The following is a 15,501-nucleotide window of genomic DNA, read 5'->3' on the forward strand; positions in this document are numbered from 1 at the left end:
GATTATTATCAGACAAATGTGATGACTATCTTAACATTGTATTCATATTCCAATTATTTTTAGAATGTAAATTATCAAAAACAGTGATTTAAAGACGAAATATATATTATTTATAGTTCAACATTCGCAATTATGTCTGTGTTTATCAAAAGTTGATTAGATGATGTTGCTTTATTTTTTATTTTTAGATAAAAAATGAAATTCTTTAATTGACATGTATAATTTATTATAATGATTTGAATAAAAGCCAGTTTATAAATATTTAACGAAACTTTTATATTTGAGTATAATCTTAAATTTGAAAAAACATATAAACATGTGTTATTGCTAATAGAATAGTAATTATTAATATTGTTTTTTAAATATTTTTATTAGGTTCTTTATATCAGTATGGATTTAAAAGAAGAAACTATAAACTATGAATGTGAATATGCAATAAAAATATGTATATATAATGTATTATTAATTTTAGGGCTCTACAAAATTTTAAATATTAATACATCCATGTGCAAGTTTTTTATAAAAATAAATAAATTGCAACTGTTTATCATGATATATTGCTCATGCATTTATCTTAAACGTCACTTATGGCGTCACTTGACCCCAGGGTTGAAAAAACATTTTATAGTAAATATAAAATTTTTCTCCATGTCTTGGTCTAAATATAGGAACTAACAAAACAAAAATAAATAATCAAACATACATATATTTTACAACAACAATAAGTCATATATTTTTGAAAGGGAAATTACAAAGTTATTAATAGTTTAGATAAAAGGATATTTTATTTTTTATTTTATATTAGAGAATTTTTGAAACACGTATTTGTCACATATGATATAAATAACATAATACTTCCAAGTAATAATCCTAGACTTTATCTAATTGTTAAAACCTACATACTGTAACGCTAAAGTTGTTTGTTAGATAGTTATTTCAGACATAACAAATTAATTTAGTTGTTAGTTTAGATTACAAATAATAAGGTATAAAGTGGTTATACCATAATTTGCACATTTGAACGTAGTTAATTTAAGACTTAGCTATGAATTTAAAGTTTCTGTCAAGCACTGACGCTAACATTCACATTTTGGAGAATGACAACCACTGATTATTAATGTTTCAGGTTTATTACTATACCATTTAAAAATATATGATTTTAGTTTTTTAATTTTAGAAATTTAAAATACTAACTTTTTTTAATTGAATTATGATCTTATTTTAGTTTTTTTAATTTTATATTTTACTAATTTTAAATTAAATAATTTTTTTATTATAATTTTAACTTTTTAAATTTTACAAATTTGAATTATTATTATTAATTTTATTTATTATTATTTTTTAAATTTAATTTGTACTTTTTTCTTAATTTTGAATAATTTCTATTTTTAACATTTTTATAATTTTCTAAATTTTAATTACTAATTTAATTTTTTTTAAATTTAATTACACATACATATATTTAATATACTTTTAATTTTTATATCTTAAATAAATATAAATTAATATTAAATTTTTTTTTTTATTTGCTATAATTATTAAATTAATAATTAAATTTTATTTTTAACTTTTTTTTCTATTCAATTCTCAATTTTAAAAAAAAAATATAAGTTTAAATTATTAATTTTTTATTTTATTTTTTTTTTTTTTTTCTAAATTTTAATTATATAATTAATTTTAATTATATAATATATAATACCTATAATGTATTTTTTTTCAATTTAATTACACATATATTTTCTTAATATACTTCTTAATTTTTATATCTTAAATAAATATAAATATTACATTTAATTAAAATTAATTTGATAGTTAATTTTTAATTTTGATAATTAAATTTTATTTTAAAATTTTCAATTTTTAAAAATTAAGAAATTTTAATGACTAAGTTTATTTTATTTTTTTAAAATTAATTTCACATATGCACATTTTCAATTTTTATATCTTAAAAATATAAATTAATAAATAAATTTAGTATTCAATTTTTAAAGTTTTATGTATTTAATTGCCAATTTTAACTCATTTTTTTATTTATAAATTTAACTACTAATTTTAAATTTTTAATTTAAATGGTTAAATTCTCAAATAACACTACATTCCTATACCTGCTATACAGTACAGTACACGAAAATCCACCACAACCTTGACATAGTTCTGAGGTTTACTACCACTCCACAAGCCAGTGGATTTCTGTTCTTTTAAACCGTATATGTCTTCTTACCATTCCATTCGGCCAAATTCCGATACTATATCCAATTCAATCAGGAGATTGAAGACTTCCCCTCCCTTCAATGCAAACAAAGTATGTATCTTCAAATTAAGAAGAACATGGTTGCTAGAAAAAGATCATAACATATTGCAATGATAATAGAATAGTCAGATATGAAACTGCTTACATAGAAGCTTTCTGCTTCCATATGGACTGCCAGGTAATGTCTTCAGGAATCGCAATTAAGAAATTATTTAGGTGCAAATAAAATGGTCTATCTCAGCAGCACAAAAGTGATTTATTTTCGTCAACAATTATGTTGTATGAGATGCTAATTTCTAAAATCGTCAAATCATGTTCTCTGATGAAAAAATTCAACATACTGAAATCAGTACTTTACTCTGGAAGCACAATTTAATATTTTTTATGATGATAAATAAATAGATTTAGATATTGTTGTTTTGGTAAAAATTGTACTATTAATGTATTTTATTGTAACACAACCTGAATTCAAAAAATTGAATTCGTCCATTTCCATATTAAAAGGTTCCTTTAATGATTCTCTGGAATATATTATTCTTAGTATTTGTTTTATAATAAACTTTATTTAATGAACAAACCAACTGAAATTCTGACTCATTTGAAAACCTTAATCACATCTTACATTTAAACGAAGAAAAATTAATATATCTACTTATAAAAGATGCTCTCCTGTATACCCTTTTTACTTAAAAAGGTTGAACAAACAATAATCAACAAAATGATAAAAGTCTAATTTCACCTTTTCACACAAACTTATTGGTTTAAAAGGAAGTTAGAAGATTTTATACAATAAAGTAGAAACTAAAATTTTAAATTTGACCTTTTTTATCACGATTATAATTAAGACAAAAACTGACGCTGTATATTTAAATTATTTTTTCCTTTAATTCAATTAACCAACTTCGATAAATCGAACTATTTTAAGCGATACTCTTAAATTCCAACGAATTCCAATTAGTTCAGAATTGTTTCCCATTTTCCATCGTATCTACTGTGCTGGTTCGTTGCTTTAACTTGTAAATCCTTAATGACCCCAGGTACATTATTATTTGTTTCTAATCTAATTTACCACTTCTACGATTCCTCGTATCCTAGAATTATTTACATTAATTGTTATCAGTTTACGGTATTTACTTTTCCTAGCTGGCGACTAAACACACAGTGAAGCATTTTGTATTGATTGTTTACCAGTCCAATAACGAAGTCAATTACGCATAATTATATACAAACAATTCTACGCATGGTTTCATTAGCAAAATAATATTTCCTAATGTCGAATATCTTCATTTTTTTGCCAGTGATGTCAACTATCAAGGTTATTATTAGACTTATCATCTATTGCTGTTGCAAAAGTATAATTCCGTACATTTTTTATATAAGTCGGCAATGGTATGTTACAATTTTTCTTGGAACAACATTATCTAGTAACTCAAAACAAAATTAAATATTTTTATATTGATTAAACACGTGGTTTACAAATAATCTTTTATAATTTTTATCAGCCTGGTACGTATTTATGTATTTGTTTACATAGATTAATGCCAATAAACATTTTAGTCCTTAATTAATTTTTTAAAACATTTTTACACTACAGATAGAGTAAGGATACATATTAAGAATTTTATCTTACCAAGGATCCTCACAGAGAAAATATCAATAATGAGTTGTCTGATTAGGAACTTGAGTTTTTATTTGGTTGGCGACCATCATACATACTATGAAGTTTCTTATAAATTAAGCAATGAAATTTGTACTTTCAACTTTATTCCTTTTTACATTGACTGAGTAGAAACAACAATCAATCTATATATCTATATATTTGTACCAAAAATAGTTCCTCAAACTTAAATAATAATATAAATAAAATGAATCATTTTTATGTTTATTTGATACTAAAATATATTTGGCTGAAGATTTGCTGATCCATGACTTGGAATAATGGAAAATTACAGGTCATCTAAATTTAGAAGAAGTGTTTACTGAATTGGCTATCGGTCTAAAATAAAAGACAGAAAATGAAGGCAACAATATTGATTTAATCTAAGGCCAACCAATTGAAATGGAAATATTTCAAAATCAAAGGATATGAAGTGTTCTTGATAATGTTAAATTTCACGTTCCAATCACATTGGGTCTCTGGTTTAATTTGAAGAATGTCGCACATCCTGGATGTGACAAACAGCGTTTGTTATTCATTTTATTATTTAAATTAATTTTGCATTTACGGTTCAATTCCTTATCTATGGTGTGTTTATTTATAACCGCAGTACGGATCAGTCTAATGGAAAAGTACAAGACTTGTTTAAATGGAAACTCTTATATTTATTTGACCTGTTTGTTTTTGGATAAAAGCAGTTTGTAAAAGCGCTGCAGGTACAGCGAACCGTACAATGATTGATAAAACTGGGAGTAGATCAATACTTTGTTTGATTTGTTTACAGTTTTACAGACTTTTAAAGTAGTAATTATATTAATATTTGACAGATCAATTAGCAAACAATATGATATATTTGAAGTAGATGATATTGAAATCTATTAACTACTTTCAATTTCAAGGTGTATGGTATACATACAGTACTATTCATTATTACAGCAATTTTTTAAAACGTTAAATATTTTAGTCAAAGCTTATTTAATGTGACCTGTAAAAATAATATTAATTTACCATTGTTAATTTATAAGGTATTCTAAAAACTATTGTCTTCTTATTTTATAAAACATAAATTTTTCTGAATTGAGCTGGACATAAATGTGGTAACTTTAAATTTGAATTTAATTAAATCTGTGATATTTATATAATATTAACACTTTGTATAATATCCTTTTTGTTTTATAATTTTGGTTCATTTCCGTGGCATACACTCGACATTTTCCGAATATTTGTCTACATACCATTTAAATTTATCAAATTTTTATGGTGAATTGGTTATAAACGTGACCCCCCATATTTTCTATGGGGTTGATGTTTGGAGATTACGACAAGAAAGACAAAACATCGACGATTTGATCTTTTAATATTAACATTTATTTAGAGGGCCGAATAGTATTGTCGCTTTCTTACCAACAACCTTTTACCATCTAGAGTGAAAATGTTCAATCTCGGATCGATAAAAATCAATTGATTTTTGAATAAAATATTTCTAGATGGCATTTTGGACATCATCCTAATTTTCAAAATTTTTCTCACTCTGGAGTTGAGAAGTCGTGGAAGAGCCACCACAAAAGCTTAGGACCGTTTTATAGCTCACATAGCAAAGAAAAATCCCACAACATCCCATCCTGAGCTTAAGATGCTACTTGTGTAACTACAGGTTTTTCGGTTGAAACTCTTAGGAAAAGACTCGCGCTTGAGACTTATCTAACACAAAACAATTAAAGGTTCCACAACTAACAACACAAAATAGATTTGGCCGATTAAGTTGGATTTTGAAGCATGAAAACTAAACAAATATAAAGAAGGAAGTGTAATGTTTTGAGGTGGCATTATGATTGGTGAAAGGTCTCTTTTTATTTCCATATGTATTTAGTGCTACATCCTGTAGTAGCCTCTGAAGTGGTGCTTTCGGGAATTCTTTCCTATTTGCATAGGATAATGCTCCTCCACATACCAGCAGAGTTGCCAAAATTTGGAAATAAAAGGTGTGGCCTTCTTATTTGCCGGATCTTAATCCTATTGAGCACAACTATAGTTAAAATATGAATTAGATCTAGTCAAAAAATCCTTGGCAACCCAGAATAACTTAAACTGGCAGATTTAGAAAAATGGAGAAATACCACGTCAGATTCGTAATTAGATTGAAGCTAAGGGTGGCAACACTCATTATTAGATTAGCAAAAACCTTTTATTTTATTTTAAAATCCAACTTACCGTAAAATTTATTCTCTGATAATTTTTTCTTATTTACTCTATATAAAATTTGTTTTAATGATTTTGTCTGTTTTGTAGTAAAATTAGTTTGGATAAACAGATTTTTATTTTAAAAATACTTTTTTCCAATGAAACACCGTTGCTTTGTAATTACTAGGTGATTTCATAGAAGTTAGGTTGTGTGTAGTACAACTCATATTTTAAATATATATTTTAATACGTTAATTACGACCATTACAGTATGTACATAAAATTTAGATTTAACTTATTTTTTATTTGCATGGCCTCTTCCATTTCTTTAACTAAAAGGTGTTCTCCCTTTTGAATATATTATTCTTAGTATTTGTTTTATAATAAACAAAGAGAATTTTATTTAATTAACAAACCACTTAACTCATTTGAAAACATCCATCACATGTTATATTTAAACGAAGAAAAATGAATGCAACTACTTATACCACCATTATAACTTTTTCACTTAGAGAAGTTTGAACAAACAATATAAACAAAATAAATTTTAAATTGCTATAATTATGACCACTACTGTATGTACATAGTAAAATTGAAATAAGTTCATGCAAAACGAGAGTTCTTCACATATTACACAAAATGTGAATTATGCAAATTCCCAATATTTTTTTATTCTATTAATTCCCTCCATCAGAATCGTTTAAAGCCAAATATTTAAATTTATAAATGAATATTAATAAGTCAGAATCAGTAAATAGGTTGAAACACAATATACTCAGTCATATTGAATTGTTAAGTTTTCTGTTTTTGAATGTCGATATGAATATTCTAAAAAATTAGTACTGTTGTAATTAATTTTTGTATAAATAAGCAATAGAACAATAACTTTTCTAGTGTATTTATTGACAAAAAATTAGTTTTTACCCTAAAACTTTTTTGTCATTATATGAAAAAAAAAAAAAATAAACATATCTCGCATAAGAAAAAATGTTAACATATCTTTTTGTTTTTTTCATCTGATTTATTATTATTTTTATTATAATAATAAATAATATTGAGTCACGAGTAAACCTTGAAATGAAGTGTCAAAAAATCTGAGAATATAGGATAATATCTTAACTATTAGTTATCAGTATCAATTCAGTATTTATCACAATATCTTGTATAACTGAGTTGTGACGTTCATTAAACATTGAACTACTGTGTAACAGCACTAAAAATTAAACTGATTGTAAAACGTATGGTTTGTCATTAGCTGGTATTTTCAGATATTTCTGTCGTTATAAAATATATAAATAATAAATATTAAAAGAAAAAAGAAGATTTTTAAATTTATTATTTTAATGATTTTATTATGTAATTTATTTTCTGCAACAGTTTGTATATGTAAATACCAGAACAAAAGTGTTATGAAAAAAGATTTATTGTCCATTCAAAATCCTTTAAAATATTATACAAGAGACAAATACAAAAGTGTGTCATTTGACCTTTACCATGCCTTGTTCAAATTTTCATATAGGTAATAAAATCTGGTGAAAACTCAACAATAAACATGTCATATTCTTTAATTTTTAATTTTGTATATATTAATTTTAAAAATTATTAAACATATTATGTTTTATATGAATTTATTTGTAAATACAAACACAACTCACATATACAACACAACTTACACGATTAGTTGATTAGTTGCCTATTACATTTAGTTACATTCTAGAGGAATCCCTAAAAGTATTGTCTATTAAATGCGTATCATTCTTAATTACAAGTTAATTATTATACATAAAAAATACCTAAGTAATATTATGAAAACACCTTTCTATTTCCTATCAACAATGAGTATTGTACAATCCTTTAGTTTTTAAACATTTATAAATTCCTCTAAGGCAGTCGGTGCTTTATTGCTTTTACTCGAGTCCTTATCGCTCAGTTACGCAGTCTGCGTTTGGCACCCTGACAGCTCCGATTAATCTCTTTATTAATTCAATCAATGATTGTATTTGATTTAATTAGTCAGGATTGGGTAAATTTAACTTGACAAATTCCATTTGTAATTATGTCACCTTCAAATTGCTTGTAAAAATATTTTGACATGCTCTATTTTAATGTCTATATTTAAGCACCTTATATGTGCAGTAACTAAATATCTAATAAATATATAAATAAATATTATAAGATGATTATATCTTTCTGAGATCTCAACAAAATAAGTCGTAATGTATTTCACAAAATAAATACATTTTGGAAAATATATTTTGGATATACAGTGGTGGTCAAAATAGAGCAATTTTAGAAATTTTCTTTTGTCTTGATAAAAAATACGTTTAAATATTGTTAATGGTTGATAATAACTATACGGCAATATAATTGTTTATTAATTGGTTTAGTTAGCTATTTATTAATATTTGAAAAAAAAATCAAGAGTCAAAAGTGGAGCTACTATAAAATAAAACAACCTTACGTACATTTAGCCTTCCTTTATTTAGTATCTAGTATCCATTATCCTTAATAACTTCTAAACCCTTTTTTTCATTGATTTCAGTAGGTTTTCAGTATAATCGTTCGATATTTCTTTCCACTGATTTTGAACTTATTCATATAGTTTATACAAATTTGACAGTCTTTTTGTATGGATTTTCCGATCAATTTCATCCTTGAAAAGAGAACCATTCTTTAACTGACTTAAACATATGTTTCGGATCGTTATCGTGCTGGAAAGTCCACCTTAAACTTATCGGCAAATGGAAGAATGTGATTTTCCAGAATGTCACGATAAAGGAAATGATCCATTATCCTGTCTATTTTAACCAGCGGGAACACCCCAATTCATAACGCCACCTCCATCATGCTTCACAGTAAGTCTAGTGTAATGGGGATTACACCTTTCATTAATTGGACATCTCACCTAAGAAATGCCACATTTGACTAATTGGAACCGATTTTCATCGGAAAACAAAATTAGACAAATTATTAAGTGGCGGTGTGATTTAATCTCTTAAGTTAAAATCTACAAATGTACCATTATCTAGATGAAATATACTAATCGAATGTTTTCCGAGTTCTATACCAAAACTATCCTTAAAAATATATAAAATTATTCTTAAAAATATATTGATTGTAGTAGTATAAAATCAAAAAAGTACTGCCGAAACCAGGGATCGAACCAGGGACCTTTAGATCTTCAGTCTAACGCTCTCCCAACTGAGCTATTTCGGCTAATAAAAGTTACATAATTTAAAATGTCACCGCAATAACGTATAATTTATATTATTTGATAAATATACATATATTAATATATATATATATATATAAATTTTAAAGGAGTATAATGTAGACTAAAATATATTATTTTAAATTAATAATAATAAAAAATAAAGAGACCTAAGAAACGCTACAAAAAGGAATAATCATCGATGTTATATATATATATATATATATATATATATATATATATATATATATATATATATGATAGATTAGCGACTGTTAATCTGTCTTTTTAGTTTGATTAAAACACTAAATTCACAATAATACGCTTTATTACAACAAACGTAGTTTAACCCTCGACATCTAAAGCTTGACTGCCTGGTTCTTTCTTAAGAACTGCCCCGAATATTAAATGTAAACAAATACTTCAGATTTGCTTATAAAACAAAACTAGTCTAAATAGATGTGAGCACGTCGCATCGGTCCATCGGTGAAGGTGATGACGTAAGCTAACACGGCCTTCCTGACATGTGGGGCGTCCTCGACCCTTCCACAGTTTTGCAAAGATTCACCTGACACCGGTAATCTGTAAACATTATAACAGCAGTACAAGCTCAAAATATATTCGAAGAACTAAGTCTAAACCTTATTTCATTTAACAAAATAGACTGTTATGTGGCACAGTTAACAACCACTAGAAGCTCAGAGGCGGCTCAACCATCAACAGGTCTGTTACACCCATGACTCTCAAGTGCTATCAAAAGATACCATATTCTAGCCAGGAGCTCAGAGGCGGTTCAACCACTACCAGGTCTATTACCCGCTTGTCTCACAGACCCAGAACACAACAATCTAAGCCTGCAGAGCAGGGACCTTAAAATAGCCTGCCGAGCAGGGACCTTTAAACATAGCCTGCAAAGTAGGGACCTTAAACATAGCCTGCAAAGTAGGGACCTCAAACATAGCCTGCGACGCAGGGACCTTAAAAATAGCCTGCGACGCAGGGACCTTAAAAATAGCCTGCCGAGCAGGGACCTTAATCATAGCCTACTAAGCAGGGACCTTCACATATAGCCTGATACACAGGGACCTTAAACAGCCTACTAAGCAGGGACCTTTACACACATTCACACATCAATCTTATTAAATAAATCTATATCCATCATACCTTATAGAATTTCTGTATCTGGCCAGGTTCGTAACTGTTCATGCGCTGCTATTGTAGTTCTACCTCGGCTGCCAATCCTTCGGAGTGCGTACCTCTCATTAGGTAAACAATGCGTTACCTCAAAGGGTCCGTGATACTTTGGTTTCAATTTTCCTCCATTCGACAGCTGACTATTTTCAATAACAACTTTATCACCAACAGCGTATGGTATTGCCGGCACTCTTTTCTTATTAAAGTTTGTAATTGTTCTACTGGTTACTTCGCACACGCGACTGTGAGCTTGTTGTCTAAGTATTTCAGCGTCCACATCACTTGTCTGTATTGGCACACCATTTAACAGTTCGTTAGTTGCTCTCAGACGTCGATTTTCACCAAACATTAATATCCACGGCGCGAATCCTGTCGATTTGTTCACAGTTACATTAAAATCGTCCTCAATATCAGGTAGCACTTTTGTCCATTTATTTTCGTCTTTTTCATTCAACACAGCACGCATCGCATTAAACAAACTTCTCATAACGCGTTCCACTTGTCCATTACCTCTAGGAACTCCTGTTGCAATTAGGTGTAGCTCAACAGAGTTATCATTGAGAAATTCTCGAAATTTACTCGCTACAAATGCTGTTCCCCGATCAGCTATTATTCGTTTTGGTCGACCCAATTCCATAAATAATGCATCTAATGCCTTTATAGTACATTCGGCATTTTTTTGTCTAATAGGACAAAATCGCACAAATTTAGTAAAAGCGTCTATAACCACTAAAATTTGAGTGCATTTATTAGATTTGACCAAAGGTCCGGCATGGTCAATATGCCACGTATCCATTTTACTTGAAGGTTTCGTTTTCTGTTGACACAATCCACTCCGTTTTCCAGTAAAAGATTTACCCAACACACACGATCTACAATTTGCAACATATTTGCGTACTGTTTTACCCATGCGTGGCCATATTAAGTCCTCACGTAATTTCATTAACATTTTATCAGCACCAATATGAGACGAGTTATCATGATACAGTTTCATTATCTCTAGTCGAGCTGCTACAGGTACAAAACAACGTTCGCGACCATCATTTGAACATTGTAAAAACACTAAATTGTCTTTCACTATATATCCCGTCTCATGATGCGTTTTGTTTATTATTGTCTGACAAAACACATCCTCTGATTGATATTCACAAATTGTCTTTGGTTTGTTAGCAATAATTCGTGCTGCTAAAATTCGTTTTGTCGGAGATGCTGTATTTCGACTTAAATAGTCGACATGTGCCATTTTATGTCCTGGTCTATATTCTATATCAAAATTAAAGTCCTGCAATTTTATCCACCATCTTGCAACGCGGGGGTGTAGTTCCTTTTTGAGTGCTGTAGCCCTTACTGAATTACAGTCTGTATAGATTGTAAACTTTATACCATACAGATATGTGCGAAAATACTGAGTGGCTTCCACTATCGCTAGAGTTTCCAAATCATAAGAATGATATCGCGATTCACAATCAGTTGTACGCCTAGAGTAATACGCCACTGGATGAAGCACATTATTTAAGTCTTTTTGCATAAGTATGGCACCCAATCCAAGCGAACTCGCGTCTGTGTGTAGTTCGGTAGTCAGTTCCGGATCAAAAATGTTCAAAATCGGATAAGAAGTCAATCGTTTCACTAAATCCAATCGCACATTTTCACATTCACTTGTCCACTCAAAAGTTTTTCCCTTACGTAACAGTGCAGATATCGGTGCTGTCAAAGTTGCAAAGTTTTTCACGAAACGTCTAAAGTATCCAGCCAGTCCTAATAATTGACGAACACCTTTTACATCTTTAGGAGCTGATGTTTGAGCGAGCGCGTCAACTTTTCGCGAACTAGGTTTTACCGTACCGTTTTCGATCACAACACCCAAATATTCCACAGATGTTTGGAAAAAGTTACATTTTTTTATGTTTAAAACAAATCCGGCCTTCGAAAGGGCGTCAATGACCTTTCTTAAGTTCTTAAGACCTTCTTGAATGGTTCGAGAGGGGCACAACACATCATCAACGTAAACAAACGCAATATCGTCTTTAAGTGGTCCAAGGGCTTTATCGATGGCACTTTGATAACACGATGGGGAGTTTATAAAACCAAACGGCATTCGATTGTACTCGTAAAGTCCATCTGGTGTCACAAAAGCAGTTATATGTTTTAATTCTCTTCTATTTCAACTTGGTGAAATCCCGATTTCATATCAAGAGTACAAAAATATACAGCTTTGGCAAGGGCGTCAATCTGATCTTGTATCCGTGGTAGAGGATAATTATTACGTAATACTTTTTTATTTACGTCACGATAATCTACACATAATCTTGTGTCTCCGTTTTTCTTTTTGACAAGGACTATTGGGCTTGCATAAGGAGATTCACTTTGTCGTATTATTCCACTCTCAATTTGTTCTTTTATTATTTGTTTCACTTGTAATCTTTCGCCATATGACAAATGACGGGGTTTATAGGCCACTGGCTGTAGATCACGTAATGTTATTCTTAACTTGTTTGTTGTTACTGCGGCCGGTGTTTGACTTATTCCATTTTGGATTATTGTTTTTATTTCCTTAATAACCCACTCGTCCAGTCCTGACAAATTTAAGTCATTTTCTTCAAACGCGTATTTAGCACAAATTCGTTGCCTATCACTATGATCATATACAATGTCTACACTGTTTGCATTAAATTCAATTTTAATACCTGGTCGTTTTAAAACATCAAGTCCAATTAAAGCGTCAACATCACATCCAGGAATTGATCCATCTGGCACAATTAGAAAATCAATTTCTAATGTCATGGTTGGTGTACACATCACAACACTACTGCGACCCAGAGGCTTCATAACACAATTTCCTACACCAGACAGTATTTGGCAATCCGGTTGAATTTGCAAGTCTAAGGCTTTCGCTATTTTTTCGTGAAGTATTGAGACATCTGCACCTGTGTCTACTAAGTATGCTATTGAACTGATCATGGAATTGTTAGTAACCGTAGCTGATGGAAATGAACGGATAAAACGAGTGTTTTTTGCCAGGAGCACTCGTTTTGATGCCTCATGTCATTGTTTTTTACTATAGCATGTATCTTCTGAATGTCCATTCACTCCACAGATGTTACAAAACTTCTTATTTGCTGAGGTGTTGTTGCCAGACGAAAAATTTCTTTGATGTACTCCAGAAGGACCCGGCTGTACCTTTTCCGACATATTCTGTATTTTTTCCGCATTTTTGCAATCCACTGCTTTATGTCCATAGCGTTGACATCTTCTGCAGTTTCCTTGAAACGAACGCTGATCACGAAAGCTATACGGTCGTTTTCGTGACAATTCACGCTCTCGCACACCAGCGTTCAATTTATTCGCATCACAGGTAGCCAACAGTTTTAATAGTTCAGAATCACATGTAGGAGCTAGCAAGGAGATTCGATTTTTCACTTCTGTGTTTTGAATATCGTATTCAACAAGACTTAACACAACATTCCATGGAAAGTCTGAATAAAATCTTCTAATTGCTGTTAATTTGGCGTTACCGTATTCTACTAGTGAATCAAAACTTGAACTCTTAATTGCTAAACAATTTCTGATACGAGTAGCAGGAGTACCTAACTCAGGAAACGCAATTTCAAAATCTCGTCGAAAAGAAGCCCAATCTCTAATAATAGGTTTCCAATGTTGATAAAAGCGTGCTGCACGTCCTCGTAAAGCATGACCAGCTTTTAAAACAATAAGAGTATCGGATATTTCCAGCTCCTGTTGGATCCTAGTAACATCATCCATCCACTCAACCATAGTAAACGGTGTATCATCTGGGTCAAAACTTGCAAGTCGAAACTGCGCCGCCGCGGCACTTACACCTTCTGATACTGAAGCGGAAACAGGTTGCGTCTGCGCAGTCACCCTCAATGTTGCTTGAGTAGTTTGGGCGTTGGCCATTGTCGACAAAATTTCCATGATTTGTTTTTGGAAACTGTTGTTATTTTCTTGCTGCATTTTAAATAACAACGCCATATTATTGTCCGTCTCCGATACACTTTCGGTAATGTTCACAACGTTCGGACTCACTGCGCGGTCGCGTTTTTCACTATTGTCTGCCATTGTTCGTTCACAAAGAAACACAAAAAAAAATTTATTTTTTTTTTAGGTCCTTTCTTCCGGAAATATTCACGAGAAGATATCCCACTTCTGATGATAGATTAGCGACTGTTAATCTGTCTTTTTAGTTTGATTAAAACACTAAATTCACAATAATACGCTTTATTACAACAAACGTAGTTTAACCCTCGACATCTAAAGCTTGACTGCCTGGTTCTTTCTTAAGAACTGCCCCGAATATTAAATGTAAACAAATACTTCAGATTTGCTTATAAAACAAAACTAGTCTAAATAGATGTGAGCACGTCGCATCGGTCCATCGGTGAAGGTGATGACGTAAGCTAACATATATATGTTAGCTTACGTCATCACCTTCACCGATGGACCGATGCGACGTGCTCACATCTATTTAGACTAGTTTTGTTTTATAAGCAAATCTGAAGTATTTGTTTACATTTAATATTCGGGGCAGTTCTTAAGAAAGAACCAGACAGTCAAGCTTTAGATGTCGAGGGTTAAACTACGTTTGTTGTAATAAAGCGTATTATTGTGAATTTAGTGTTTTAATCAAACTAAAAAGCCAGATTAACAGTCGCTAATCTATCATCAGAAGTGGGATATCTTCTCGTGAATTATTTCCGGAAGAAAGGACCTAAAAAAATATTTTTTTTTTTTTTTGTGTTTCTTTGTGAACGAACAGACAATAGTGAAAAACACAAACGCGCAGTGAGTCCGAACGTTGTGAACATTACCGAAAGTGCATCGGAGAGAGACTAGCAGCAAGAAAGTAACAACAGATTCCAAAAACAAAACATGGAAATTTTATCGACAATGGCCAACGCCCAAACTACTCAAGCAACATTGAAGATGGCTGCGCAGAAGGTTTAAGTGTGGCTGCAGCGCAGTTTCGACTAGTAAGATTTAGAAATT

General features: G+C 30.3%; 1 non-coding gene across 1 annotated transcript; it reads right to left on the reverse strand.

Moving 5' to 3' along the window:
• Positions 1-9,232: 9,232 nt before the first annotated feature.
• Trnaf-gaa (transfer RNA phenylalanine (anticodon GAA)) lies at positions 9,233-9,305 on the reverse strand. Its single transcript has one exon. It is a non-coding gene; the product is annotated as a tRNA-Phe (tRNA).
• Between the last annotated feature and the right edge of the window lie 6,196 nt (positions 9,306-15,501).

Source organism: Aethina tumida, chromosome 4 (genome assembly GCF_024364675.1).
Source record: "Aethina tumida isolate Nest 87 chromosome 4, icAetTumi1.1, whole genome shotgun sequence".
Lineage (NCBI taxonomy): Eukaryota > Metazoa > Arthropoda > Insecta > Coleoptera > Nitidulidae > Aethina > Aethina tumida.